The sequence below is a fragment of the Pelodiscus sinensis genome, unplaced genomic scaffold, assembly GCF_049634645.1.
Source record: "Pelodiscus sinensis isolate JC-2024 unplaced genomic scaffold, ASM4963464v1 ctg117, whole genome shotgun sequence".
NCBI classification, from domain to species: Eukaryota; Metazoa; Chordata; order Testudines; family Trionychidae; genus Pelodiscus; species Pelodiscus sinensis.
Genome location: NW_027465911.1, coordinates 48,657 through 73,636, shown reverse-complemented (window position 1 = coordinate 73,636; position 24,980 = coordinate 48,657). Strand labels below are relative to the sequence as shown.

The following is a 24,980-nucleotide window of genomic DNA, read 5'->3' as shown; positions in this document are numbered from 1 at the left end:
TGGGAATGCGCCCCGCAGAGTCCTAGCTCGGGGTGGGAATGCGCCCTGCGGAGTCCTAGCTCGGGGTGGGAATGCGCCCCGCAGAGTCCTAGCTCGGGGTGGAAATGCGCCCCGCAGAGTCCTAGCTCGGGGTGGGAATGCGCCCCGCAGAGTCCTAGCTCGGGGTGGGAATGCGCCTTGCAGAGTCCTAGCTCGGGGTGGAAATGCGCCCTGCAGAGTCCTAGCTCGGGGTGGAAATGCGCCCTGCAGAGTCCTAGCTCGGGGTGGGAATGCGCCCTGCAGAGTCCTAGCTCGGGGTGGGAATGCGCCTTGCAGAGTCCTAGCTCGGGGTGGAAATGCGCCCCGCAGAGTCCTAGCTCGGGGTGGGAATGCGCCCTGCAGAGTCCTAGCTCGGGGTGGAAATGCGCCCTGCAGAGTCCTAGCTCGGGGTGGGAATGCGCCCTGCAGAGTCCTAGCTCGGGGTAGAAATGCGCCCTGCAGAGTCCTAGCTCGGGGTGGAAATGCGCCCTGCAGAGTCCTAGCTCGGGGTGGGAATGCGCCCTGCAGAGTCCTAGCTCGGGGTGGGAATGCGCCCTGCAGAGTCCTAGCTCGGGGTAGAAATGCGCCCTGCAGAGTCCTAGCTCGGGGTGGAAATGCGCCCTGCAGAGTCCTAGCTCGGGGTGGAAATGCGCCCTGCAGAGTCCTAGCTCGGGGTGGAAATGCGCCCTGCAGAGTCCTAGCTCGGGGTGGAAATGCGCCCTGCAGAGTCCTAGCTCGGGGTGGGAATGCGCCCTGCAGAGTCCTAGCTCGGGGTGGAAATGCGCCCTGCAGAGTCCTAGCTCGGGGTGGAAATGCGCCCTGCAGAGTCCTAGCTCGGGGTGGAAATGCGCCCTGCAGAGTCCTAGCTCGGGGTGGAAATGCGCCTTGCAGAGTCCTAGCTCGGGGTGGAAATGCGCCCTGCAGAGTCCTAGCTCGGGGTGGAAATGCGCCCTGCAGAGTCCTAGCTCGGGGTAGAAATGCGCCCTGCAGAGTCCTAGCTCGGGGTGGAAATGCGCCCTGCAGAGTCCTAGCTCGGGGTGGAAATGCGCCCTGCAGAGTCCTAGCTCGGGGTGGGAATGCGCCCTGCAGAGTCCTAGCTCGGGGTGGGAATGCGCCCTGCAGAGTCCTAGCTCGGGGTAGAAATGCGCCCTGCAGAGTCCTAGCTCGGGGTGGAAATGCGCCCTGCAGAGTCCTAGCTCGGGGTGGAAATGCGCCCTGCAGAGTCCTAGCTCGGGGTGGAAATGCGCCTTGCAGAGTCCTAGCTCGGGGTGGGAATGCGCCCCGCAGAGTCCTAGCTCGGGGTGGGAATGCGCCCTGCAGAGTCCTAGCTCGGGGTGGAAATGCGCCTTGCAGAGTCCTAGCTCGGGGTGGGAATGCGCCCTGCAGAGTCCTAGCTCGGGGTAGAAATGCGCCCTGCAGAGTCCTAGCTCGGGGTGGAAATGCGCCCTGCAGAGTCCTAGCTCGGGGTGGAAATGCGCCCTGCAGAGTCCTAGCTCGGGGTGGAAATGCGCCCTGCAGAGTCCTAGCTCGGGGTGGGAATGCGCCCTGCAGAGTCCTAGCTCGGGGTGGGAATGCGCCCTGCAGAGTCCTAGCTCGGGGTGGGAATGCGCCCTGCAGAGTCCTAGCTCGGGGTGGGAATGCGCCCTGCAGAGTCCTAGCTCGGGGTGGGAATGCGCCCTGCAGAGTCCTAGCTCGGGGTGGGAATGCGCCTTGCAGAGTCCTAGCTCGGGGTGGAAATGCGCCCTGCAGAGTCCTAGCTCGGGGTGGGAATGCGCCTTGCAGAGTCCTAGCTCGGGGTGGAAATGCGCCCTGCAGAGTCCTAGCTCGGGGTGGGAATGCGCCCTGCAGAGTCCTAGCTCGGGGTGGAAATGCGCCTTGCAGAGTCCTAGCTCGGGGTGGGAATGCGCCCTGCAGAGTCCTAGCTCGGGGTGGGAATGCGCCTTGCAGAGTCCTAGCTCGGGGTGGAAATGCGCCCTGCAGAGTCCTAGCTCGGGGTGGGAATGCGCCCTGCAGAGTCCTAGCTCGGGGTGGGAATGCGCCCTGCAGAGTCCTAGCTCGGGGTGGGAATGCGCCTTGCAGAGTCCTAGCTCGGGGTGGAAATGCGCCCTGCAGAGTCCTAGCTCGGGGTGGAAATGCGCCCAGCAGAGTCCTAGCTCGGGGTGGGAATGCGCCCCGCAGAGTCCTAGCTCGGGGTGGAAATGCGCCCCGCAGAGTCCTAGCTCGGGGTGGGAATGCGCCTTGCAGAGTCCTAGCTCGGGGTGGAAATGCGCCCCGCAGAGTCCTAGCTCGGGGTGGGAATGCGCCTTGCAGAGTCCTAGCTCGGGGTGGAAATGCGTCCTGCAGAGTCCTAGCTCGGGGTAGAAATGCGCCCTGCAGAGTCCTAGCTCGGGGTGGAAATGCGCCCTGCAGAGTCCTAGCTCGGGGTAGAAATGCGCCCTGCAGAGTCCTAGCTCGGGGTGGAAATGCGCCCTGCAGAGTCCTAGCTCGGGGTAGAAATGCGCCCTGCAGAGTCCTAGCTCGGGGTGGGAATGCGCCCTGCAGGGTCCTAGCTCGGGGTGGGAATGCGCCCTGCAGGGTCCTAGCTCGGGGTAGAAATGCGCCCTGCAGAGTCCTAGCTCGGGGTAGAAATGCGCCCCGCAGAGTCCTAGCTCGGGGTGGGAATGCGCCCCGCAGAGTCCTAGCTCGGGGTGGGAATGCGCCCTGCAGAGTCCTAGCTCGGGGTGGGAATGCGCCCTGCAGAGTCCTAGCTCGGGGTGGAAATGCGCCTTGCAGAGTCCTAGCTCGGGGTGGGAATGCGCCCTGCAGAGTCCTAGCTCGGGGTAGAAATGCGCCCTGCAGAGTCCTAGCTCGGGGTGGAAATGCGCCCTGCAGAGTCCTAGCTCGGGGTGGAAATGCGCCCTGCAGAGTCCTAGCTCGGGGTGGGAATGCGCCCTGCAGAGTCCTAGCTCGGGGTGGGAATGCGCCCTGCAGAGTCCTAGCTCGGGGTAGAAATGCGCCTTGCAGAGTCCTAGCTCGGGGTGGAAATGCGCCCTGCAGAGTCCTAGCTCGGGGTGGGAATGCGCCTTGCAGAGTCCTAGCTCGGGGTGGAAATGCGCCCTGCAGAGTCCTAGCTCGGGGTGGAAATGCGCCCTGCAGAGTCCTAGCTCGGGGTGGGAATGCGCCTTGCAGAGTCCTAGCTCGGGGTGGAAATGCGCCCCGCAGAGTCCTAGCTCGGGGTGGGAATGCGCCTTGCAGAGTCCTAGCTCGGGGTGGAAATGCGCCCTGCAGAGTCCTAGCTCGGGGTAGAAATGCGCCCTGCAGAGTCCTAGCTCGGGGTGGAAATGCGCCCTGCAGAGTCCTAGCTCGGGGTAGAAATGCGCCCTGCAGAGTCCTAGCTCGGGGTGGGAATGCGCCCTGCAGGGTCCTAGCTCGGGGTAGAAATGCGCCCTGCAGAGTCCTAGCTCGGGGTAGAAATGCGCCCTGCAGAGTCCTAGCTCGGGGTAGAAATGCGCCCTGCAGAGTCCTAGCTCGGGGTAGAAATGCGCCCTGCAGAGTCCTAGCTCGGGGTGGGAATGCGCCCCGCAGGGTCCTAGCTCGGGGTGGAAATGCGCCCTGCAGGGTCCTAGCTCGGGGTGGAAATGCGCCTTGCAGAGTCCTAGCTCGGGGTAGGAATGCGCCCTGCAGAGTCCTAGCTCGGGGTGGGAATGCGCCCTGCAGAGTCCTAGATCGGGGTGGGAATGCGCCCTGCAGGGTCCTAGCTCGGGGTGGGAATGCGCCCTGCAGGGTCCTAGCTCGGGGTGGGAATGCGCCCCGCAGAGTCCTAGCTCGGGGTGGGAATGCGCCCCGCAGAGTCCTAGCTCGGGGTGGGAATGCGCCCCGCAGAGTCCTAGCTCGGGGTGGGAATGCGCCCCGCAGAGTCCTAGCTCGGGGTGGGAATGCGCCCCGCAGAGTCCTAGCTCGGGGTGGAAATGCGCCCCGCAGAGTCCTAGCTCGGGGTGGGAATGCGCCCCGCAGAGTCCTAGCTCGGGGTGGGAATGCGCCCCGCAGAGTCCTAGCTCGGGGTGGGAATGCGCCCCGCAGAGTCCTAGCTCGGGGTGGGAATGCGCCCCGCAGAGTCCTAGCTCGGGGTGGGAATGCGCCCTGCAGGGTCCTAGCTCGGGGTGGAAATGCGCCCTGCAGAGTCCTAGCTCGGGGTGGAAATGCGCCCTGCAGAGTCCTAGCTCGGGGTGGAAATGCGCCCTGCAGAGTCCTAGCTCGGGGTGGGAATGCGCCCTGCAGAGTCCTAGCTCGGGGTGGGAATGCGCCTTGCAGAGTCCTAGCTCGGGGTGGAAATGCGCCCTGCAGAGTCCTAGCTCGGGGTGGAAATGCGCCCTGCAGAGTCCTAGCTCGGGGTGGGAATGCGCCCTGCAGAGTCCTAGCTCGGGGTGGGAATGCGCCTTGCAGAGTCCTAGCTCGGGGTGGAAATGCGCCCCGCAGAGTCCTAGCTCGGGGTGGGAATGCGCCCTGCAGGGTCCTAGCTCGGGGTGGAAATGCGCCCTGCGGGGTCCTAGCTCGGGGTGGGAATGCGCCCTGCGGGGTCCTAGCTCGGGGTGGAAATGCGCCCTGCGGGGTCCTAGCTCGGGGTGGGAATGCGCCCTGCGGGGTCCTAGCTCGGGGTGGAAATGCGCCCCGCGGGGTCCTAGCTCGGGGTGGGAATGCGCCTTGCAGAGTCCTAGCTCGGGGTGGAAATGCGCCCTGCAGAGTCCTAGCTCGGGGTGGAAATGCGCCCTGCAGAGTCCTAGCTCGGGGTAGAAATGCGCCCTGCAGAGTCCTAGCTCGGGGTGGGAATGCGCCCTGCAGGGTCCTAGCTCGGGGTGGGAATGCGCCCTGCAGGGTCCTAGCTCGGGGTAGAAATGCGCCCTGCAGAGTCCTAGCTCGGGGTAGAAATGCGCCCTGCAGAGTCCTAGCTCGGGGTAGAAATGCGCCCTGCAGAGTCCTAGCTCGGGGTAGAAATGCGCCCTGCAGAGTCCTAGCTCGGGGTGGGAATGCGCCCTGCAGGGTCCTAGCTCGGGGTGGAAATGCGCCTTGCAGAGTCCTAGCTCGGGGTGGGAATGCGCCCTGCAGAGTCCTAGCTCGGGGTGGGAATGCGCCTTGCAGAGTCCTAGCTCGGGGTAGAAATGCGCCTTGCAGAGTCCTAGCTCGGGGTAGGAATGCGCCTTGCAGAGTCCTAGCTCGGGGTGGGAATGCGCCCTGCAGGGTCCTAGCTCGGGGTGGAAATGCGCCTTGCAGAGTCCTAGCTCGGGGTAGAAATGCGCCCTGCAGAGTCCTAGCTCGGGGTGGGAATGCGCCCCGCAGAGTCCTAGCTCGGGGTAGAAATGCGCCCCGCAGAGTCCTAGCTCGGGGTGGGAATGCGCCCCGCAGAGTCCTAGCTCGGGGTGGAAATGCGCCCCGCAGAGTCCTAGCTCGGGGTAGAAATGCGCCTTGCAGAGTCCTAGCTCGGGGTGGGAATGCGCCCCGCAGAGTCCTAGCTCGGGGTGGGAATGCGCCCCGCAGAGTCCTATCTCGGGGTGGAAATGCGCCCCGCAGAGTCCTAGCTCGGGGTGGAAATGCGCCCCGCAGAGTCCTAGCTCGGGGTGGGAATGCGCCCCGCAGAGTCCTAGCTCGGGGTGGGAATGCGCCCCGCAGAGTCCTAGCTCGGGGTGGGAATGCGCCTTGCAGAGTCCTAGCTCGGGGTAGAAATGCACCCTGCAGAGTCCTAGCTCGGGGTAGAAATGCGCCCTGCAGAGTCCTAGCTCAGGGTGGGAATGCGCCCTGCAGGGTCCTAGCTCGGGGTAGAAATGCGCCCTGCAGAGTCCTAGCTCGGGGTGGGAATGCGCCCTGCAGAGTCCTAGCTCGGGGTGGAAATGCGCCCTGCAGAGTCCTAGCTCGGGGTGGGAATGCGCCCTGCAGAGTCCTAGCTCGGGGTGGGAATGCGCCCCGCAGGGTCCTAGCTCGGGGTGGGAATGCGCCCCGCAGGGTCCTAGCTCGGGGTGGAAATGCGCCCCGCAGAGTCCTAGCTCGGGGTGGAAATGCGCCCCGCAGAGTCCTAGCTCGGGGTGGAAATGCGCCCCGCAGAGTCCTAGCTCGGGGTGGGAATGCGCCCCGCAGAGTCCTAGCTCGGGGTGGGAATGCGCCCCGCAGAGTCCTAGCTCGGGGTGGAAATGCGCCCCGCAGAGTCCTAGCTCGGGGTGGAAATGCGCCCCGCAGAGTCCTAGCTCGGGGTAGAAATGCGCCCCGCAGAGTCCTAGCTCGGGGTGGGAATGCGCCCCGCAGAGTCCTAGCTCGGGGTGGGAATGCGCCCCGCAGAGTCCTAGCTCGGGGTGGAAATGCGCCCCGCAGAGTCCTAGCTCGGGGTGGGAATGCGCCCCGCAGAGTCCTAGCTCGGGGTGGAAATGCGACCCGCAGAGTCCTAGCTCGGGGTGGAAATGCGCCCTGCAGAGTCCTAGCTCGGGGTGGGAATGCGCCCCGCAGAGTCCTAGCTCGGGGTGGAAATGCGCCCTGCAGAGTCCTAGCTCGGGGTGGAAATGCGCCCTGCAGAGTCCTAGCTCGGGGTGGGAATGCGCCCTGCAGAGTCCTAGCTCGGGGTAGAAATGCGCCCTGCAGAGTCCTAGCTCAGGGTGGGAATGCGCCCTGCAGAGTCCTAGCTCAGGGTAGAAATGCGCCCCGCAGAGTCCTAGCTCGGGGTGGAAATGCGCCCCGCAGAGTCCTAGCTCGGGGTGGAAATGCGCCCCGCAGAGTCCTAGCTCGGGGTGGAAATGCGCCCTGCAGAGTCCTAGCTCGGGGTGGGAATGCGCCCTGCAGAGTCCTAGCTCGGGGTAGAAATGCGCCCTGCAGAGTCCTAGCTCAGGGTGGGAATGCGCCCTGCAGAGTCCTAGCTCAGGGTAGAAATGCGCCCCGCAGAGTCCTAGCTCGGGGTGGAAATGCGCCCCGCAGAGTCCTAGCTCGGGGTGGAAATGCGCCCCGCAGAGTCCTAGCTCGGGGTGGAAATGCGCCCCGCAGAGTCCTAGCTCAGGGTGGGAATGCGCCCCGCAGAGTCCTAGCTCGGGGTAGAAATGCGCCCTGCAGAGTCCTAGCTCAGGGTGGGAATGCGCCCTGCAGAGTCCTAGCTCAGGGTAGAAATGCGCCCTGCAGAGTCCTAGCTCAGGGTGGGAATGCGCCCTGCAGAGTCCTAGCTCGGGGTGGGAATGCGCCCTGCAGAGTCCTAGCTCGGGGTGGAAATGCGCCCTGCAGAGTCCTAGCTCGGGGTAGAAATGCGCCCTGCAGAGTCCTAGCTCGGGGTGGAAATGCGCCCTGCAGAGTCCTAGCTCGGGGTGGGAATGCGCCCTGCAGGGTCCTAGCTCGGGGTGGGAATGCGCCCCGCAGAGTCCTAGCTCGGGGTGGGAATGCGCCCTGCAGAGTCCTAGCTCGGGGTGGAAATGCGCCCCGCAGAGTCCTAGCTCGGGGTTGGAATGCGCCCTGCAGAGTCCTAGCTCGGGGTGGGAATGCGCCCTGCAGAGTCCTAGCTCGGGGTGGAAATGCGCCCTGCAGAGTCCTAGCTCGGGGTGGGAATGCGCCCTGCAGAGTCCTAGCTCGGGGTGGAAATGCGCCCTGCAGAGTCCTAGCTCGGGGTGGAAATGCGCCTTGCAGAGTCCTAGCTCGGGGTGGGAATGCGCCTTGCAGAGTCCTAGCTCGGGGTGGGAATGCGCCCTGCAGAGTCCTAGCTCGGGGTGGGAATGCGCCCTGCAGAGTCCTAGCTCGGGGTGGGAATGCGCCTTGCAGAGTCCTAGCTCGGGGTGGAAATGCGCCCTGCAGAGTCCTAGCTCGGGGTGGAAATGCGCCCTGCAGAGTCCTAGCTCGGGGTGGGAATGCGCCCTGCAGGGTCCTAGCTCGGGGTGGGAATGCGCCCTGCAGGGTCCTAGCTCGGGGTGGGAATGCGCCCTGCAGGGTCCTAGCTCGGGGTGGAAATGCGCCCCGCAGGGTCCTAGCTCGGGGTGGAAATGCGCCCCGCAGAGTCCTAGCTCGGGGTGGGAATGCGCCCTGCAGGGTCCTAGCTCGTGGTGGAAATGCGCCCCGCAGGGTCCTAGCTCGGGGTGGAAATGCGCCCCGCAGAGTCCTAGCTCGGGGTGGAAATGCGCCCCGCAGAGTCCTAGCTCGGGGTGGAAATGCGCCCTGCAGAGTCCTAGCTCGGGGTGGGAATGCGCCCTGCAGAGTCCTAGCTCGGGGTGGGAATGCGCCCTGCAGAGTCCTAGCTCGGGGTGGAAATGCGCCCCGCAGAGTCCTAGCTCAGGGTGGGAATGCGCCCTGCAGAGTCCTAGCTCGGGGTAGAAATGCGCCCTGCAGAGTCCTAGCTCAGGGTGGGAATGCGCCCTGCAGAGTCCTAGCTCAGGGTAGAAATGCGCCCTGCAGAGTCCTAGCTCAGGGTGGGAATGCGCCCTGCAGAGTCCTAGCTCGGGGTGGGAATGCGCCCTGCAGAGTCCTAGCTCGGGGTGGAAATGCGCCCTGCAGAGTCCTAGCTCGGGGTAGAAATGCGCCCTGCAGAGTCCTAGCTCGGGGTGGAAATGCGCCCTGCAGAGTCCTAGCTCGGGGTGGGAATGCGCCCTGCAGGGTCCTAGCTCGGGGTGGGAATGCGCCCCGCAGAGTCCTAGCTCGGGGTGGGAATGCGCCCTGCAGAGTCCTAGCTCGGGGTGGAAATGCGCCCCGCAGAGTCCTAGCTCGGGGTTGGAATGCGCCCTGCAGAGTCCTAGCTCGGGGTGGGAATGCGCCCTGCAGAGTCCTAGCTCGGGGTGGAAATGCGCCCTGCAGAGTCCTAGCTCGGGGTGGGAATGCGCCCTGCAGAGTCCTAGCTCGGGGTGGAAATGCGCCCTGCAGAGTCCTAGCTCGGGGTGGAAATGCGCCTTGCAGAGTCCTAGCTCGGGGTGGGAATGCGCCTTGCAGAGTCCTAGCTCGGGGTGGGAATGCGCCCTGCAGAGTCCTAGCTCGGGGTGGGAATGCGCCCTGCAGAGTCCTAGCTCGGGGTGGGAATGCGCCTTGCAGAGTCCTAGCTCGGGGTGGAAATGCGCCCTGCAGAGTCCTAGCTCGGGGTAGAAATGCGCCCTGCAGAGTCCTAGCTCGGGGTGGGAATGCGCCCTGCAGGGTCCTAGCTCGGGGTGGGAATGCGCCCTGCAGGGTCCTAGCTCGGGGTAGAAATGCGCCCTGCAGAGTCCTAGCTCGGGGTAGAAATGCGCCCTGCAGAGTCCTAGCTCGGGGTAGAAATGCGCCCTGCAGAGTCCTAGCTCGGGGTAGAAATGCGCCCTGCAGAGTCCTAGCTCGGGGTGGGAATGCGCCTTGCAGAGTCCTAGCTCGGGGTGGGAATGCGCCTTGCAGAGTCCTAGCTCGGGGTGGGAATGCGCCCTGCAGAGTCCTAGCTCGGGGTGGGAATGCGCCCTGCAGAGTCCTAGCTCGGGGTGGGAATGCGCCTTGCAGAGTCCTAGCTCGGGGTGGAAATGCGCCCTGCAGAGTCCTAGCTCGGGGTAGAAATGCGCCCTGCAGAGTCCTAGCTCGGGGTGGGAATGCGCCCTGCAGGGTCCTAGCTCGGGGTGGGAATGCGCCCTGCAGGGTCCTAGCTCGGGGTAGAAATGCGCCCTGCAGAGTCCTAGCTCGGGGTAGAAATGCGCCCTGCAGAGTCCTAGCTCGGGGTAGAAATGCGCCCTGCAGAGTCCTAGCTCGGGGTAGAAATGCGCCCTGCAGAGTCCTAGCTCGGGGTGGGAATGCGCCTTGCAGAGTCCTAGCTCGGGGTGGAAATGCGCCCTGCAGAGTCCTAGCTCGGGGTGGGAATGCGCCCTGCAGAGTCCTAGCTCGGGGTGGGAATGCGCCCTGCAGAGTCCTAGCTCGGGGTGGGAATGCGCCTTGCAGAGTCCTAGCTCGGGGTGGAAATGCGCCCCGCAGAGTCCTAGCTCGGGGTGGGAATGCGCCCTGCAGGGTCCTAGCTCGGGGTGGAAATGCGCCCTGCGGGGTCCTAGCTCGGGGTGGGAATGCGCCCTGCGGGGTCCTAGCTCGGGGTGGAAATGCGCCCTGCGGGGTCCTAGCTCGGGGTGGGAATGCGCCCTGCGGGGTCCTAGCTCGGGGTGGAAATGCGCCCCGCGGGGTCCTAGCTCGGGGTGGGAATGCGCCTTGCAGAGTCCTAGCTCGGGGTGGAAATGCGCCCTGCAGAGTCCTAGCTCGGGGTGGAAATGCGCCCTGCAGAGTCCTAGCTCGGGGTAGAAATGCGCCCTGCAGAGTCCTAGCTCGGGGTGGGAATGCGCCCTGCAGGGTCCTAGCTCGGGGTGGGAATGCGCCCTGCAGGGTCCTAGCTCGGGGTAGAAATGCGCCCTGCAGAGTCCTAGCTCGGGGTAGAAATGCGCCCTGCAGAGTCCTAGCTCGGGGTAGAAATGCGCCCTGCAGAGTCCTAGCTCGGGGTAGAAATGCGCCCTGCAGAGTCCTAGCTCGGGGTGGGAATGCGCCCTGCAGGGTCCTAGCTCGGGGTGGAAATGCGCCTTGCAGAGTCCTAGCTCGGGGTGGGAATGCGCCCTGCAGAGTCCTAGCTCGGGGTGGGAATGCGCCTTGCAGAGTCCTAGCTCGGGGTAGAAATGCGCCTTGCAGAGTCCTAGCTCGGGGTAGGAATGCGCCTTGCAGAGTCCTAGCTCGGGGTGGGAATGCGCCCTGCAGGGTCCTAGCTCGGGGTGGAAATGCGCCTTGCAGAGTCCTAGCTCGGGGTAGAAATGCGCCCTGCAGAGTCCTAGCTCGGGGTGGGAATGCGCCCCGCAGAGTCCTAGCTCGGGGTAGAAATGCGCCCCGCAGAGTCCTAGCTCGGGGTGGGAATGCGCCCCGCAGAGTCCTAGCTCGGGGTGGAAATGCGCCCCGCAGAGTCCTAGCTCGGGGTAGAAATGCGCCTTGCAGAGTCCTAGCTCGGGGTGGGAATGCGCCCCGCAGAGTCCTAGCTCGGGGTGGGAATGCGCCCCGCAGAGTCCTATCTCGGGGTGGAAATGCGCCCCGCAGAGTCCTAGCTCGGGGTGGAAATGCGCCCCGCAGAGTCCTAGCTCGGGGTGGGAATGCGCCCCGCAGAGTCCTAGCTCGGGGTGGGAATGCGCCCCGCAGAGTCCTAGCTCGGGGTGGGAATGCGCCTTGCAGAGTCCTAGCTCGGGGTAGAAATGCGCCCTGCAGAGTCCTAGCTCGGGGTAGAAATGCGCCCTGCAGAGTCCTAGCTCAGGGTGGGAATGCGCCCTGCAGGGTCCTAGCTCGGGGTAGAAATGCGCCCTGCAGAGTCCTAGCTCGGGGTGGGAATGCGCCCTGCAGAGTCCTAGCTCGGGGTGGAAATGCGCCCTGCAGAGTCCTAGCTCGGGGTGGGAATGCGCCCTGCAGAGTCCTAGCTCGGGGTGGAAATGCGCCTTGCAGGGTCCTAGCTCGGGGTGGGAATGCGCCCCGCAGGGTCCTAGCTCGGGGTGGAAATGCGCCCCGCAGAGTCCTAGCTCGGGGTGGAAATGCGCCCCGCAGAGTCCTAGCTCGGGGTGGAAATGCGCCCCGCAGAGTCCTAGCTCGGGGTGGGAATGCGCCCCGCAGAGTCCTAGCTCGGGGTGGGAATGCGCCCCGCAGAGTCCTAGCTCGGGGTGGAAATGCGCCCCGCAGAGTCCTAGCTCGGGGTGGAAATGCGCCCCGCAGAGTCCTAGCTCGGGGTAGAAATGCGCCCCGCAGAGTCCTAGCTCGGGGTGGGAATGCGCCCCGCAGAGTCCTAGCTCGGGGTGGGAATGCGCCCCGCAGAGTCCTAGCTCGGGGTGGAAATGCGCCCCGCAGAGTCCTAGCTCGGGGTGGGAATGCGCCCCGCAGAGTCCTAGCTCGGGGTGGAAATGCGACCCGCAGAGTCCTAGCTCGGGGTGGAAATGCGCCCTGCAGAGTCCTAGCTCGGGGTGGGAATGCGCCCCGCAGAGTCCTAGCTCGGGGTGGAAATGCGCCCTGCAGAGTCCTAGCTCGGGGTGGAAATGCGCCCTGCAGAGTCCTAGCTCGGGGTGGGAATGCGCCCTGCAGAGTCCTAGCTCGGGGTAGAAATGCGCCCTGCAGAGTCCTAGCTCAGGGTGGGAATGCGCCCTGCAGAGTCCTAGCTCAGGGTAGAAATGCGCCCCGCAGAGTCCTAGCTCGGGGTGGAAATGCGCCCCGCAGAGTCCTAGCTCGGGGTGGAAATGCGCCCCGCAGAGTCCTAGCTCGGGGTGGAAATGCGCCCTGCAGAGTCCTAGCTCGGGGTGGGAATGCGCCCTGCAGAGTCCTAGCTCGGGGTAGAAATGCGCCCTGCAGAGTCCTAGCTCAGGGTGGGAATGCGCCCTGCAGAGTCCTAGCTCAGGGTAGAAATGCGCCCCGCAGAGTCCTAGCTCGGGGTGGAAATGCGCCCCGCAGAGTCCTAGCTCGGGGTGGAAATGCGCCCCGCAGAGTCCTAGCTCGGGGTGGAAATGCGCCCCGCAGAGTCCTAGCTCAGGGTGGGAATGCGCCCTGCAGAGTCCTAGCTCGGGGTAGAAATGCGCCCTGCAGAGTCCTAGCTCAGGGTGGGAATGCGCCCTGCAGAGTCCTAGCTCAGGGTAGAAATGCGCCCTGCAGAGTCCTAGCTCAGGGTGGGAATGCGCCCTGCAGAGTCCTAGCTCGGGGTGGGAATGCGCCCTGCAGAGTCCTAGCTCGGGGTGGAAATGCGCCCTGCAGAGTCCTAGCTCGGGGTAGAAATGCGCCCTGCAGAGTCCTAGCTCGGGGTGGAAATGCGCCCTGCAGAGTCCTAGCTCGGGGTGGGAATGCGCCCTGCAGGGTCCTAGCTCGGGGTGGGAATGCGCCCCGCAGAGTCCTAGCTCGGGGTGGGAATGCGCCCTGCAGAGTCCTAGCTCGGGGTGGAAATGCGCCCCGCAGAGTCCTAGCTCGGGGTTGGAATGCGCCCTGCAGAGTCCTAGCTCGGGGTGGGAATGCGCCCTGCAGAGTCCTAGCTCGGGGTGGAAATGCGCCCTGCAGAGTCCTAGCTCGGGGTGGGAATGCGCCCTGCAGAGTCCTAGCTCGGGGTGGAAATGCGCCCTGCAGAGTCCTAGCTCGGGGTGGAAATGCGCCTTGCAGAGTCCTAGCTCGGGGTGGGAATGCGCCTTGCAGAGTCCTAGCTCGGGGTGGGAATGCGCCCTGCAGAGTCCTAGCTCGGGGTGGGAATGCGCCCTGCAGAGTCCTAGCTCGGGGTGGGAATGCGCCTTGCAGAGTCCTAGCTCGGGGTGGAAATGCGCCCTGCAGAGTCCTAGCTCGGGGTGGAAATGCGCCCTGCAGAGTCCTAGCTCGGGGTGGGAATGCGCCCTGCAGGGTCCTAGCTCGGGGTGGGAATGCGCCCTGCAGGGTCCTAGCTCGGGGTGGGAATGCGCCCTGCAGGGTCCTAGCTCGGGGTGGAAATGCGCCCCGCAGGGTCCTAGCTCGGGGTGGAAATGCGCCCCGCAGGGTCCTAGCTCGGGGTGGGAATGCGCCCTGCAGGGTCCTAGCTCGTGGTGGAAATGCGCCCCGCAGGGTCCTAGCTCGGGGTGGAAATGCGCCCCGCAGAGTCCTAGCTCGGGGTGGAAATGCGCCCCGCAGAGTCCTAGCTCGGGGTGGAAATGCGCCCTGCAGAGTCCTAGCTCGGGGTGGGAATGCGCCCTGCAGAGTCCTAGCTCGGGGTGGGAATGCGCCCTGCAGAGTCCTAGCTCGGGGTGGAAATGCGCCCCGCAGAGTCCTAGCTCAGGGTGGGAATGCGCCCTGCAGAGTCCTAGCTCGGGGTAGAAATGCGCCCTGCAGAGTCCTAGCTCAGGGTGGGAATGCGCCCTGCAGAGTCCTAGCTCAGGGTAGAAATGCGCCCTGCAGAGTCCTAGCTCAGGGTGGGAATGCGCCCTGCAGAGTCCTAGCTCGGGGTGGGAATGCGCCCTGCAGAGTCCTAGCTCGGGGTGGAAATGCGCCCTGCAGAGTCCTAGCTCGGGGTAGAAATGCGCCCTGCAGAGTCCTAGCTCGGGGTGGAAATGCGCCCTGCAGAGTCCTAGCTCGGGGTGGGAATGCGCCCCGCAGGGTCCTAGCTCGGGGTGGGAATGCGCCCCGCAGAGTCCTAGCTCGGGGTGGGAATGCGCCCTGCAGAGTCCTAGCTCGGGGTGGAAATGCGCCCCGCAGAGTCCTAGCTCGGGGTTGGAATGCGCCCTGCAGAGTCCTAGCTCGGGGTGGGAATGCGCCCTGCAGAGTCCTAGCTCGGGGTGGAAATGCGCCCTGCAGAGTCCTAGCTCGGGGTGGAAATGCGCCCTGCAGAGTCCTAGCTCGGGGTGGAAATGCGCCCTGCAGAGTCCTAGCTCGGGGTGGAAATGCGCCCTGCAGGGTCCTAGCTCGGGGTGGGAATGCGCCCCGCAGAGTCCTAGCTCAGGGTGGAAATGCGCCCTGCAGAGTCCTAGCTCGGGGTGGGAATGCGCCCTGCGGAGTCCTAGCTCAGGGTGGAAATGCGCCCTGCAGAGTCCTAGCTCGGGGTGTGGAATGCGCCCCGCGGAGTCCTAGCTCGGGGTGGGAATGCGCCCTGCGGAGTCCTAGCTCAGGGTGGGAATGCGCCCCTGCAGAGTCCTAGCTCAGGGTGGGAATGTGCCCTGCAGAGTCCTAGCTCGGGGTGGAAATGCGCCCTGCAGAGTCCTAGCTCAGGGTGGAAATGCGCCCTGCAGAGTCCTAGCTCGGGGTGGAAATGCGCCCTGCAGAGTCCTAGCTCGGGGTGGAAATGCGCCCTGCAGAGTCCTAGCTCAGGGTGGGAATGCGCCCTGCAGAGTCCTAGCTCGGGGTGGAAATGCGCCCTGCAGAGTCCTAGCTCGGGGTGGAAATGCGCCCTGCAGAGTCCTAGCTCGGGGTGGGAATGCGCCCTGCAGAGTCCTAGCTCAGGGTGGGAATGTGCCCTGCAGAGTCCTAGCTCGGGGTGGAAATGCGCCCTGCAGAGTCCTAGCTCAGGGTGGAAATGCGCCCTGCAGAGTCCTAGCTCGGGTGGAAATGCGCCCTGCAGGGTCCTAGCTCAGGCGCGGGGGCTCAATGACAGACGGTAAATACAATTGAAACGGGCCCCTTTCAAAGCTGGAACATGCCCCTGCAGGCTGCTCGCCCCCTTTTCCTCTGCCCGCTAGTGTTGGTCCCTGCTGCCTCCCCGCGTGGGCACAAGTGTGTCTGCCCTGGGAAGCCGCTCCCAGCTGCTGTGTAGACAGCCTGAGACGGGGGTTTCCAGCGAACCCGGACAGTCCATCCAGGCAAGCTCCCAACCCTTCTGCCGTGCGATGCGCTTGGCCCGGGCCTGGCTCTTCTGCCCACAGCAAGAGAGAGCGGAGCTCTGGGCGGTTCCCTCTCCGTCAGGCTTGCTTAAAGACACCGAGGAAGCCCCCTGGCCAGCCCGATCCCCTCCTGGCCAGCCCTGCTTCCCGCCGGCTGGCTCCCCCCCCGCCCCAATCTCCCCTGTCCAGTCCCGACCCCTCCGCCCTTCCCACTTAGCCGATCCCCCCCCCCATCTCCCTGGCCAGCCCCACTGCCCCCAACCCCTCCACCCTTCTCACTAGCCGGTACACCCCCCATCTCCCTGGCCAGCCCCACTGCCCCCAACCCCTCCACCCGCCCGGCCAGCCCTGCTTCCCACTAGCCGGTCCCCCACCCCCATCTCCCTGGCCAGCCCCACTCCCCCAACCCCTCCGCCCGCCCGGCCAACCCTGCTTCCCACTAGCCGGTCCCCCCCCCCATCTCCCTGGCCAGCGCCACTCCCCCAACCCCTCCGCCCGCCCGGCCAGCACTGCTTCCCACTAGCCGGTCCCACCACCCCCATCTCCCTGGCCAGCCCCACTCCCCCAACCCCTCCGCCCGCCCGGCCAGCCCTGCTTCCCACTAGCTGGCCCTCCCCCCCCCATCTCCCTGGCCAGCCCCACTCCCCCAACCCCTCCGCCCGCCCGGCCAGCCCTGCTTCCCACTAGCTGGCCCTCCCCCCCCATCTCCCTGGCCAGCCCCACTCCCCAACCCCTCCACCCGCCTGGCTAGCCCTGCTTCCCACTAGCTGGCCCTCCCCCCCCCATCTCCCTGGCAGCCCCACTCCCCCAACCCCTCCGCCCGCCCGGCCAGCCCTGCTTCCCACTAGCCGGTCCCCCCCCCCATCTCCCTGGCCAGCCCCGCTGCCCCCAACCCCTCCCCCCTGCTCCCCTCCCGGCCGGTCCTCCCTCCCCCCCCCCCCCCCCAATATGTGATCAAGTGTGTCCAGTATTTTTTTTGAAGCCATCCGGTAACCCTAGCCAGGACTGCGACTCTATTTTTACTACTGCAGTCCAGCCCCAGCCCCAGCCCCCAGCCCCAGCTGCTCCTGGGCAGGACCGCAGGCCAGGACTGGAGCAGAGGCCGCCTGCCGTGCTATTTTTAGTACCGGGTCCCTGTCCCCGCTGGCGGCCCTGGCTCCAGCTGGAGTCAAGCAGCAGCCACACGAGGCCCATTCCGGTGAGGCTGCCCCGCCTGGAACGTCCCTCGTGTGGCTGCCACTTGACTCCAGCTGGAGCCGGGGCCACCCACGAGGACCGAGACCGCGGTACTAAAAATAGCACCATGTGCGGCCTCTGCTCCAGTCCCAGCACCTGCCGAGCCCGAGCGCACCCTGCCCCACCGCCCCAGACGGGCTCCAAGGCGTGGAGGTCCAGGAGCAGCTCCCGCTGGGTTTTGCCTTGGACCACCCAGCCCTCTGGCAGCAGCCGTGACTGCTGTGCTAACAAGCGGCCCGGAAGAGGAGGGAGGCGGAGCTGCCAGACAGGACCCCCACACACCAGAGGCGGTTCTGCAGCGGGCGGAGGGGCTGCCCACCTGGCAAAGCTCTAATGGAGCTGCCTACGCGCCCTGCTGGGGATGGGGGTGGGGTGGGCGAGGCTGCAGGCTTGGTCGCGTCTTCCCACAGGCCGGTGTCCCCAGCACGTCGTGGAATGTCGGGCGGGGCGTTCCCGGACTGTTTCGCCGCTCGGGGGCGCGGCGCAGCAGTGACATGCGGGATGTATGGCCAGCGTGCTCCTGACTGCTGCTCTGCTAATGCGGCTAAGGGCCAGGGCCCGGGCCTCGCCGTGGGGCTGGGGGCCAGGGCCCGGGCCTCGCCATGGGGGCTGGGGCCAGGGCCCGGGGCCTCGCCGTGGGGCTGGGGGCCAGGGCCCGGGCCTCGCCGTGGGGCTGGGGGCCAGGGCCTGGGCCCGGGCCTCGCCGTGGGGGCTGGGGGCCAGGGCCCAGGCCTCGCCGTGGGGCTGGGGGCCAGGGCCCGGGCCTCGCCGTGGGGCTGCTGGCTGACCATTCCAAATAAAAAGACAAATGTTTTTAGAAGTTTGTTTTACGAGACCCTGTGAAGTGAGGGGGGGGGTGGCCCCGGGGCCTCGTGCCCTGCGTCTCCGCCTGCCTTGGCGAGTGAGGTGCCTCTGCAGGTCAGGCCCCTTTCTGGGTGTGGAATCATCTGGGTGGAGTGGCTTGTGCAGTCAGTGAAGGGGGCCGCTCCGGCTCAGGGCTCCGTGGCCGGCCGCCTGGTGTCGCTGCGCCTTTCTCCTCCTCGGGTTCCGGGGGGCGCTGAGCTAGCACTCCCCTGGCCTCTCTTGCTCCTTCTGCCGTCTGCTGTTCAACCGTTTCGTTTCCCCGTCCAGCAGCACGTTCCTGTCCGAGTGGTGATCGCAGACCGACAGCCCCTGGCACAGCAGCCCCAGAGCGCCCGCGGGGAGTGTGCGCCTGAGGGTCGCGGGTGGATCGCAGCCTTCCTTCCCGGAGCGGCCCTGCCTGAGGCGCCCCACAGCTCGCGGGTAAGCAGCCCGCTAGCAGCGTGTAGCAGCAGTGACGGTTCCCTCAGCTGGGCCGGTCTCACGGGGCTGTGCAGCGGGACCCTGTGCCTCTAGGACTCTTGCCGGAGAATTTCCTCCTTGACACAGAGCCGCCCGCGTGTCTGCTGGAGAACCTTGTCGCGCCTTCCTGGGAGAGCTTCCTCTCCTTTCCTGGCACAGCCCTTCCCCTTTGGAGCCCCTCCCTGAGCGCTTTGGCTTTCCTTGCGAGCTCAGGGCCGGCCTCCCTGGCGGCTGGAGGCTGACAGCCGAGCCGCTCCTGTGCCTGCCGGAGAAGAGGCGGCCGCGCCGTGGGAGCTGGGCAGTGGGTGTGTGCTGAGCTTGAGTGCAGCTTCTGGTTTATTCCTCAGGTCACCGGGAAGCACGAAAGGGGCCCGCTGGCCGTTCCGAGCGCGGCAGGTAAGCAAAGGCGACTGCGGCCTTGTCCAGCCAGGGCTTCCACCCCTGCAGCGGTGAGTCGGCTGCGCGCTTGCCTGCCGAGCGTGTCTGCTGGGACCGAGCCAAGCCCTGGTCCTCTCTGCGAGCCTGGCTTCCACGGGGCTAAGGGTGGCTGCGGCCTGCATGGGGACTGGCTTATTGCTCCTCAGCGACCCAACGTGACTGGCGTGTAGGCTCCAGAAGGGCTTGCCCTCCCGGGCAGTGGTGCAGCTTCCTGCCTCTCCTGGCACCGCAGACCATGCTGCCCCCAGACGCAGCCGGCAGCAGGTTCCCCGCGAGTGGGGTGTGGAGCTAGCGCTCAGGGCGGGGGCAGTGCACGGAGCCCTATGCGCTCTCCCCTGCCCCCATGTAAGAGCCAGGCCTGCTGCCGGCCGCTTCTGGGGTGCAGCGCAGGCTGCAGTGCCCGGACAGGCAGGGAGCTGTCTTAGCCCCCACTGCTCACTGGATCCCCTGCAGCAAGGAGCCCCAGCGCTGGGTCATGCCTGTCGTTTGCAAACCGCTGGTCTAGGCCCCGTGGCCCCGTGGTAAAGCTTCGTTCCCACTGCCGTCGCTGGGCGAGCCCAGCAGCCGGGACAGAGGAGTCCCGCTCCCCACCCCAAGGTAGTGTGACCTTGCTGGAAGAACAGAGAGGCAGTGAGTTCCCTGTTTCTCCTCCGCCCCTCCCTGCTGCGCTGGGATGTGCCCCTAGAGGAGAGGTGACTCAGTGTGCGTTCCCAGCCAGAGTTCATGCTTCACAGCAGTCTCCTCAAGCCGCGTCATTCACGAAGCAAGACGCCCTTCTGCTGCCTTGGCGCACGCAGCTCGTGCCAGACAGCTCTAAATCACTGGTGCTGAAGCCGGTCGGCTGCTTCTCTGTCTAATGCAGGGTTACTCAGCACGCCGCCCCCGACCACATGCCTGTGGCTTGTTGATTTGGGTTTACGTGGGGCTCAACACACAGCCCCCGGCCACATGCGGCCCACAGCCCATTGATTTGCAGCCCACAGTGCAGTTTGGGTTTACGTGGGGCTCAACACGCAGCTCCCAGCCACATGCGGCCCGTGGCCCGTTGGTTTGGGTTTATGTGGGGCTCAACACGCAGCCCCCAGCCACATGTGGCCCGTGGCCCGTTGGTTTGGGTTTATGTGGGGCTCAACACGCAGCCCCCAGCCACATGTGGCCCGTGGCCCGTTGGTTTGGGTTTACGTGGGGCTCAACACACAGCCCCCGGCCATATGCGGCCCACAGCCCATTGATTTGCAGCCCACAGTGCAGTTTGGGTTTACATGGGGCTCAACATGCGGCCCGCGGCCTGTTGGTTTGGGTTTACATGGGGCTCAACATGTGGCCCGTGGCCCGTTGGTTTGGGTTTACGTGGGGCTCAACATGCGGCCCGCGGCCTGTTGGTTTGGGTTTACATGGGGCTCAACATGTGGCCCGTGGCCCGTTGGTTTGGGTTTACGTGGGGCTCAACATGCGGCCCGCGGCCTGTTGGTTTGGGTTTACATGGGGCTCAACATGTGGCCCGTGGCCCGTTGGTTTGGGTTTACGTGGGGCTCAACATGCGGCCCGCGGCCTGTTGGTTTGGGTTTACGTGGGGCTCAACATGTGGCCCGTGGCCCGTTGGTTTGGGTTTACGTGGGGCTCAACATGCGACCCACAGCTCATTGGTTGCAGCCCGCAGTGTGGTTTGGGTTTATCTGGGGCTCGACACACGACCCCTGGTCACATGCGACCCACAGCCCGTTGGTTTGGGTTTACGTGGGGTTTGACACGCGGCCCCCGGCCACATGCGGCCCACAGCCCGTTGGTTTGGGTTTATGTGGGGCTCGACACACGACCCCCGGCCACATGCGGCCCACAGCCCGTTGGTTTGGGTTTATGTGGGGCTCGACACACGACCCCCGGCCACATGCAGCCCACAGCCCGTTGGTTTGGGTTTATGTGGGGCTCGACACACGACCCCCGGCCACATGCGGCCCACAGCCCGTTGGTTTGGGTTTACGTGGGGCTCGATACACGACCCCCGGCCACATGCGGCCCACAGCCCGTTGGTTTGGGTTTACGTGGGGCTCGATACACGACCCCCGGCCACATGCGGCCCACAGCCCGTTGGTTTGGGTTTATGTGGGGCTCGACACACGACCCCCGGCCACATGCGGCCCACAGCCCGTTGGTTTGGGTTTACGTGGGGCTCGATACACGACCCCCGGCCACATGCGGCCCACAGCCCGTTGGTTTGGGTTTATGTGGGGCTCGATACACGGCCCCCGCAGCCCGTTGGTTTGGGTTTATGTGGGGCTCGGTACACGGCCCCCGCAGCCCGTTGGTTTGCAGCCCGCAGTGCAGTTTGGGTTTACGTGGGGCTCAACACGCGGCCCCCGGGTGGGAGCCAAAACGAAAAAGGAGTCAATAGAACGGGCGTCCGTCGAGCTGCGCGTTAGTAGTTCCATTCCCGGGCCGTCATTGCTCATTGAAAGTGCTGCCGTGTGGGTGGGAATCGGGTAGATGTTGCATTGGATTAATAGCAGCAGAGCTGACTCAAATGGGGCCTGCGTGTTGTGTATTCAGGCCTGTCAGTGTGACAGAATCCATTTGCATATATTTGCATATCTATTTACATGTCTATGCAGCCACGCTTAAGTTGCGGCCCACGGCATGTGCTGTGAGTAGCCCCGTAGCCCCCCGGGGCTTCCCAAGCTGCTCTAACGCTTTGTTCTCCTCTCGTGTCCAATGAAGCTGTCCTTCGTGTGCTGTGAGTAGCCCCGTGGCCCCCCAAGCTGCTCTAACGCTTTGTTCTCCTCTCGTGTCCAATGAAGCTGTCCTTCGTGTGCTGTGAGTAGCCCCGTGGCCCCCCAAGCTGCTCTAACGCTTTGTTCTCCTCTCGTGTCCAATGAAGCTGTCCTTCGTGTGCTGTGAGTAGCCCCGTGGCCCCCCAAGCTGCTCTAACGCTTTGTTCTCCTCTCGTGTCCAATGAAGCTGTCCTTCGTGTGCTGTGAGTAGCCCCGTGGCCCCCCAAGCTGCTCTAACGCTTTGTTCTCCTCTCGTGTCCAATGAAGCTGTCCTTCGTGTGCTGTGAGTAGCCCCGTGGCCCCCCAAGCTGCTCTAACGCTTTGTTCTCCTCTCGTGTCCAATGAAGCTGTCCTTCGTGTGCTGTGAGTAGCCCCGTGGCCCCCCAAGCTGCTCTAACGCTTTGTTCTCCTCTCGTGTCCAATGAAGCTGTCCTTCATGTGCTGTGAGTAGCCCCGTGGCCCCTGGGGCTTCCCAAGCTGCTCTAACGCTTTGTTCTCCTCTCGTGTCCAAGGTGTCCTTCATGTCCGAGCCAGAGAAGGCGTTTGGGGAAAGTGGCAAAACACAAGTGCTAGAGAAGACGGCAGTTCTGATGTGGATGACAAGGAGGCCTGCGGAGACACGCACGCGGCGAGCGATTCCTAGACCCTGCATGCCTCTATTGCTCTATGCAGACTGTTACCTGACCTGCGTGCACGTATAGTAACACACGCAGTCCGTACCAAGGCTGTAGAAACAGACCCCTTCCCATTGACACATTATTCTGAAACTGTCATCTATCTTCCGCTGGCAAGATGGTCCTATTGACTGAGTGGATTCTGGGCACTGCAGTCTGCTGCATCGATGCCTCTCTTCAGAGTGGAGTGTGTACAGCAGCAAAGCCGAGGCATCTGTGTGGACAGCGCTTGTCAATCCCTCTTCCAAGAAACGAAGGGAGTGAGCTGCACGCAGAGCGGTGGGACTCTCCCTGTGTTAGGACCCTTGGCCGGCCAGTCTAGATCATCAACTCGCTGATTTTTGGTAAAGGAAACCAGCTTGTGATTTGATCAGCCACAACTTCTACAATAGCAGCAGCTTTTTGTGAACGGACGAGGTGGCTGGTGTCCCAGGAGCTAGGACGGTGCTGGAGAGTCGTGTGTGCTGCCTGTTACCAGGCTGGTCCATGCCCACAGGCTGTGCTAGAAGTAGAAAGGAAATAGGGAAGTTCTAACCCGATATGTTTTGTTTACTTAGGGCTGTACGTTAATTCACTTTAAAACCTCCCCTGGCCTCTGGTGAGGGGGACTGAACCGTCCGTCTGTTGCAAGCGGCTCTTGAAGTTGCACTGTGCGCCGAGCGAATCGCTGAGTTCTGTCCCGTGAGGACGTGTTTCCGAGAGAGCCTGGAGGCGGATTGTGCTTTTCTCTCATCATATGCCCTGCAGTGTTCGTGGGGCTTTATCCCAAGCCCACACAAGTCAAGCAGCGGCTCTCCCTGGCTCTGCGGTCCATGCAGCGGGTTGTGAGGCTCCGGGGTGGAGCAGTCTGCAGCACAGTTCGATCTGGTGGATTAACGGTTCAGTTTTGCTTTCCCTCTGCGCCTTTGCCAACAGCACTAGGCACGGTGAGATGTGTGTTGCCCCCGCCCTGTGTGGTGAGTTCACTGTCCTGTTTCTCCTTTTCAACGTTCCCCTTTCCCTGCCATGCTCCTGGAGTTGCAGGATGAGCGGTGCAGCCCGCTGCCGGAGTTGCAGGCGCTGCAGGGCGCTGATGCTGGTTTGGTGGCTGCGGGGCTCTTGAAGGTGAGGCAGAGAAGCTGCCAGGATGTTAGGGGCCCACCTGATGGTGTCTCTTGGTGCAATACTTTCGCTGCCAAGCTGCTTTTGCCTTTACACGGATACTGCTTGAATCACGCCTTGTATTTGTGCCTGGTGCGTTATACAAATAAAATTACTTTTCTAGTCTTCCAAAAACCCTTTTACGAGGATCCGTAGTGGCAGTTAACTGCCTCTTGCTGGCTCCGTTTCCCAGTCTTGGTGCCCTTCCACAGCTCCTACCCGCTTCTCTTCCCCTCTCAGTCCTTCCCTTCCCCCGGCACACATCCAAGTCCTGTATCCACCGCGGGTGGGCGTTGGACTTCTCAGCTCCTGTTCCTGCCCCTTTGCCTCTGTTTTCCCCAGGCCCTCCAAGCAGCCTCTGTTGCCACGGAGGGACGCGCCCCCATGGGACGGGGAGCAGAGTGGAGCAGGCTGGGGCCAGCTCAGTCTGCTTCCTGCCGCCCAGGCGAAGCAGAGCAGCCTGGCTGGGAGATGCTGGTCTCTCTTCTTCCCCTTCCTGGCTCTCTTGTCCCATTCTTGGTCCCTAACTGTGGGGGAGGGAGCCTGACCCCTGTGCACGCCCACCCCACCCCCGGTAATCCCTGGGTGGCATTGCTGGGGGGTGCCTTGGGGGTGGGAGCAGAGCAGTGGCAGGAGGCAGCGGGATGGGTTACCCCCGGACTTGCACCCCCAAGGGCAGCCCTGGCAGCACATCCGGAAGCACAGCAGATGTGGGAAAAGGCAACTGCCTTCCGTTCCTTACAGGCGAGTTCTCGTCCTCCTTTCCCCTTCGAGATTCCTGCTCCGCCGCCGCCCTTGCCTTTCCTCACGGGCCTGCGTTCCCTGTGGCCGGCCAGGCGCTCTGCCGCGGGCCTGCGTTCCCTGCGGCCGGCCAGGCGCTCTGCCGCGGGCCTGCGTTCCCTGCGGCCAGCCAGGCGCTCTGCCGCGGGCCTGCGTTCCCTGGGGCCGGCCAGGCGCTCTGCCGCGGGCCTGCGTTCCCTGGGGCCAGCCAGGCGCTCTGCCGCGGGCCTGCGTTCCCTGGGGCCAGCCAGGCGCTCTGCCGCGGGCCTGCGTTCCCTGCGGCCAGCCAGGCGCTCTGCCGCGGGCCTGCGTTCCCTGGGGCCGGCCAGGCGCTCTGCCGCGGGCCTGCGTTCCCTGGGGCCGGCCAGGCGCTCTGCCGCGGGCCTGCGTTCCCTGCGGCCGGCCAGGCGCTCTGCCGCGGGCCTGCGTTCCCTGGGGCCGGCCAGGCGCTTTGCTACGGGCCTGCGTTCCCTGGGGCCGGCCGGGCGCTCTGCCGCGGGCCTGCGTTCCCTGGGGCCGGCCAGGCGCTCTGCCGCGGGCCTGCGTTCCCTGGGGCCGGCCAGGCGCTCTGCCGCGGGCCTGCGTTCCCTGGGGCCGGCCGGGCGCTCTGCCGCGGGCCTGCGTTCCCTGGGGCCAGCCAGGCGCTCTGCCGCGGGCCTGCGTTCCCTGGGGCCAGCCAGGCGCTCTGCCGCGGGCCTGCGTTCCCTGGGGCCAGCCAGGCGCTCTGCCGCGGGCCTGCATTCCCTGGGGCCAGCCAGGCGCTCTGCCGCGGGCCTGCATTCCCTGGGGCCAGCCAGGCGCTCTGCCGCGGGCCTGCGTTCCCTGCGGTCGGCCAGGCGCTCTGCCGCGGGCCTGCGTTCCCTGCGGCCAGCCAGGCGCTCTGCCGCGGGCCTGCGTTCCCTGGGGCCAGCCAGGCGCTCTGCCGCGGGCCTGCGTTCCCTGCGGCCGGCCAGGCGCTCTGCCGCGGGCCTGCGTTCCCTGGGGCCGGCCAGGCGCTCTGCCGCGGGCCTGCGTTCCCTGCGGCCAGCCAGGCGCTCTGCCGCGGGCCTGCGTTCCCTAGGGTCAGCCAGGCGCTCTGCCGCGGGCCTGCGTTCCCTGGGGCCAGCCAGGCGCTCTGCCGCGGGCCTGCGTTCCCTGCGGCCGGCCGGGCGCTCTGCCGCGGGCCTGCGTTCCCTGGGGCCAGCCAGGCGCTCTGCCGCGGGCCTGCGTTCCCTGGGGCCGGCCAGGCGCTCTGCCGCGGGCCTGCGTTCCCTGGGGCCGGCCAGGCGCTCTGCCGCGGGCCTGCGTTCCCTGGGGCCGGCCGGGCGCTCTGCCGCGGGCCTGCGTTCCCTGGGGCCAGCCAGGCGCTCTGCCGCGGGCCT

The 24,980-nt window shown here is 65.4% G+C and overlaps 1 long non-coding RNA gene across 1 annotated transcript; it reads left to right on the top strand.

The window, feature by feature from the left end:
• Positions 1–17,337: 17,337 nt before the first annotated feature.
• On the top strand, positions 17,338–22,974 carry LOC142824831 (uncharacterized). Its single transcript, XR_012899401.1, has 3 exons — positions 17,338–17,780; positions 18,167–18,215; positions 21,538–22,974. It is a non-coding gene; the product is annotated as an uncharacterized LOC142824831 (long non-coding RNA).
• The last annotated feature ends 2,006 nt before the right edge of the window (positions 22,975–24,980 follow it).